The sequence below is a fragment of the Elephantulus edwardii genome, unplaced genomic scaffold (genome assembly GCF_000299155.1).
Source record: "Elephantulus edwardii isolate Elephantulus edwardi_28Jun2011 unplaced genomic scaffold, EleEdw1.0 scaffold00032, whole genome shotgun sequence".
NCBI lineage: Eukaryota > Metazoa > Chordata > Mammalia > Macroscelidea > Macroscelididae > Elephantulus > Elephantulus edwardii.
Genome location: NW_006399782.1, coordinates 3101501 through 3105368, shown reverse-complemented (window position 1 = coordinate 3105368; position 3868 = coordinate 3101501). Strand labels below are relative to the sequence as shown.

General features: G+C 45.9%; 1 pseudogene; it reads left to right on the top strand.

The window, feature by feature from the left end:
* The first annotated feature begins 2362 nt into the window (after positions 1-2362).
* LOC102843085 lies at positions 2363-3554 on the top strand (annotated as a pseudogene).
* The last annotated feature ends 314 nt before the right edge of the window (positions 3555-3868 follow it).

The window sequence follows — 3868 nt, the reverse complement described above, 5'->3', positions numbered from 1 at the left end:
AACAACAACAACAACATACTTCAGAAGGTTATCTTTACCCAGATAATGTTTATAAACTATTTCTTTAAAACATAACACAAAAAGTCTAACCCTTGGAGTAGTTTTCCAGCTCAGGGTGATTCTATGTGAGCAAAGAAAAACTGAATTCCATAGGTTTTCAGTGCTGTGACCTTTTGGAAGTAGCTCATCAAGCTTTTCTTCTGGGACTCACTCATCTCAGGAGAATTAATGTCGTGGTTAATCCTGTGTTTAACTATTAATGCCTCCATGTATTGAATTCAATCTTGCTAGTGGAGGCTTTTAAAACGACCCCCCAAAATAAAGCTTAATCCCATAGTTTGAAGCCTCTCCATTGAGGCTCAGGTCATTCACTTTATACCTCCCCCCATCAAGGGAAGTCTCTTTCTAGTGTTAGCTCTCTACTGTCCTCAGGTTTCAGAAAAGAAAACTTGAAGCTAGCCTGAGAAAGAAATTAGCTAAGCACCAGGTCAGGAGATTACATGTTACAAAAATTGTATTGTTTCTGTTTGCATTAATAATTCACCTGCTAAAATCAGTAGCAGAGCCATTATAAGAAGTAGTGAGTCAATGTTGTCCCAAATACTTGATTTGCTTTGTAACTCCATGATTTCTGATACCAACTTCCCTCCTTTGTGCAAGTCTCTCACTCTTCTGTGTCTCTTGGGTTCAGTGGTTTGCTGGAAGGTCTCCTAGAAACCTTCAGAGGAATGACACACATGACTATAAGTATGCAGGCTAGTTTTGCAGACTGGTGAGCTGGAAAGCAGATGTTCCAAAAAGAGAGAGCTAGCATTGAGGTTTCATGAGCTTATATAAATTTCTAATAGGGTGGGGCTTATAGATATCCTACTCTAGTTCTCTCTCTTTAATGCAATACATACTCCAGCACAAAATAATCTTGGCTAGGAAAGACAATTTGAATGATAAACCTTGGATTGTTGTTGTTGTTAGGTTTCTTCAAGTTGACTATGACTCATCTTGTTGATAGTGCCTAGGGCACTATCAAATCAAGAGCCATGGCGACCCTATGAAAATCAAATCTGAAGCCTGACCTATCCTGCCATCCTCACCCCACCTAATACACCAGAGCCCATTGCAGTAGTCACAGTGTCAATCCACTTGGTCAAGGGTCTATCTCTATTTTGCTAACCTGCCACCTTTCTGAGCATTATGTCTCTCTCTAAGGTAGTAGCCTCATCATCTTTGCCTCTAAAGACCACTCTGACTTCACCCTCTCCTGTATTTGTTCTTTTGGTAGTCCGTGGATGTTCAGTGCTCTTCTCTAACATCACAGTTGAAAGAAATCTATCCTTCTGTCATCCTTATTTGTTGTCCAGTTCTCAGATGCATAACAAGTAATTGAAAAGACCATGGTCTGTATCAGATGCACATTAATCCTCAAACTGACATAATGAATCCTCAATAATTTGGAGAGGTTCCTAACTTAAGACTTTCCTTGTAAAATCCATCTCCTGATTTCCTGACTGCTAGTACCAAGGGTCTTGATTGTAGATCCAAGTAAGATGAAGTTGTTGACAGTTTCAATCTTTTCTCCATCTATCATGATGTTGCCATCTATCATGATGTTGCCAAGTTAGTCTAGTGGTAAGAATCTGTCTTCTTGACATTGAAATGGAACTCATATTGATGGCTATATTTGATCTTCTGCAACAAGTGCTTCAAGTCCTCCTCACTTTCAGAAAGCAAGGTTGTGTCAGCTGCATAAAACAGGTTATTGATGAGTCTTCCTCTGATCCTGATGCCACATTCCTCTTCATAGAGTCCAGATTTTCAAATAATCAGCATACAGATTTAATAGGTATGGACAGATAATACAACCCTGAGACATTCCCTTCTTAATTTTAAACCATATAGTATTCCCTTGCTCTGTTCATACAACAACCTCCTGGTCTAGGTATAGGTTTCGCATGAGCACAATTAAGTGCTCTGGATTCCCATTCTTCTTAATGTTGGCCATAACTTGTTATGAGCCACACAGTCAAATGCCTTATAGTCAATAAAGCATAAATAGATATGCTTCTGGTGTGTTTGGTTTTTTCCATTGAAAAGGTCATCTTCGATTCAAGGTCAGAAGATCTTATGTTAATACAAGAGAGTGATGCTCATGTATAGATTGCAAGGTAGAGAGAGGCAAATGACAACAGTTAAAGGATTTAAAATTTTATAAGGAAGGCTTCCATGTGACGGGAAGCAGCTGATGGCCTCTCCGGATGGCAGCAGGGCGGGGGCCGGGGCAGGGGCGGCATGAGGGCCGGCAGCCTGGGGTGGGGGGTGGGGGGGCTGAGGCGGCTGCCACCTGCGGCGGAGCCACGCATTCTCCATGGAGGCCGGAGAGGAACCACTGCTGCTGGCCAAACTCAAGCCGGGGTGTCCACAACAGTTTGATTGGAACTCCAGCTGCAAGAGGTGGAGTGTTGCCTTCTCCCCAGATGGCTTTTGGTGCACCTGGTCTCAAGGACACTCAAGCTGATCCCCTGGCCGCTGGAGGAGCAGTTCATCCCCAAAGGGTTTGAAGCCAAAAGCTGAGGCAGCAAGAATGACCTGAAAGGGCAAGGCAGCCCGAAGGAAAAGACCCTGGACTGTGGTCAGATCTCTGGAGTCTGGCCTTCAGCCCATGACCCTTGCTGCCTAGCCAGAGGCTCTGGGCACACCACCAGCCCCTAGTATCCTACATCTCCTGCCTGATCCTCGCCATGGGACTCAACGATGGGCAGATCAAGATCTGGGAGGTGCAGACAGGGGTCCTGCTCCTGAACCTTTCCAGCCACCAGGATGTGTCAGAGACCTGAGTTTCACACCCAGTGGCAGTTTGATTCTGGTTTTCGCATCTCGAGATAAGACTCTTCACATCTGGGACCTGAATAAACACAGTAAACAGATCCAGGTGTTATCGAGCCACCTGCAGTGGGTGTACTGCTGCCCCATCTCCTTGGACTGCAGCATGCTGTGTTCTGCGCCTTGAGAGGAGTCCGTTTCTGGAGCATGAGGTCATACATGCTCATCCAGGAGCTTGAAGGCAATCAGGGCAGTGTGGTCTCTTGTGACTTCTCCCCCGACTCAGCTCTGCTTGTCACCACGTCTTCCGACATCAACGTGATCATGTGGGACTCCTACACTGGCAAGAGGCTGAGGTCCCTCCACCACACCCAGCTCGACTCCCCTCCCCATGGATGACAGTGATGTCCACATCAGCTCGCTCAGGCCTGAAGGCCTGTACCTTGCCACGGTGGTGGATGACAGACTTCTCAGAATCTGGGCACTGGAATGAAAAACCCCAATCGCATTTGCTCCCATGACCAACGTCTTCTGCTGCATATTTTTCCCACAGGGTGGTGTGATCGGCACAGGGACCAGAGATGGCCACGTCCAGTTCTGGACGGCTCCGAGGGTCCTGTCGTCGCTGAAGCACTTATGCCGGGAAAGCCCTCCGCAGTTTCCTGACCACGTACCAAGTCCTGGCTCTGCAGATCCCCAAGAAAATGAAAGAGTTCCTCACGTACAGGACTTTCTAGGCGGCCCTCCTGTTACAGTTAAGTTTCAAGTGTTAAAGTTAAGCTTTGAATGTTAGCTAAATTTTTGTATGCCACCATCTTAAGTCCTTTGTCCTTGTTTTTCTCGAGTTCACTTCCTGAAAGGACCTCAGGAACAAAGTAGAGACTCTAACTCCTCCTGTATGAACCGTACTCCAATCAGAGTATGCCAAATGTTCGTGCCCTTGCTAATAAGCCCGCTCATTTACAAATTAGCCAATCACCAAGCGCCGCCTCCATCTTACCTCACAGGATCCCCAATCCCCTTGTATCTCCCCGCCCCTCAGTCTTCGCCA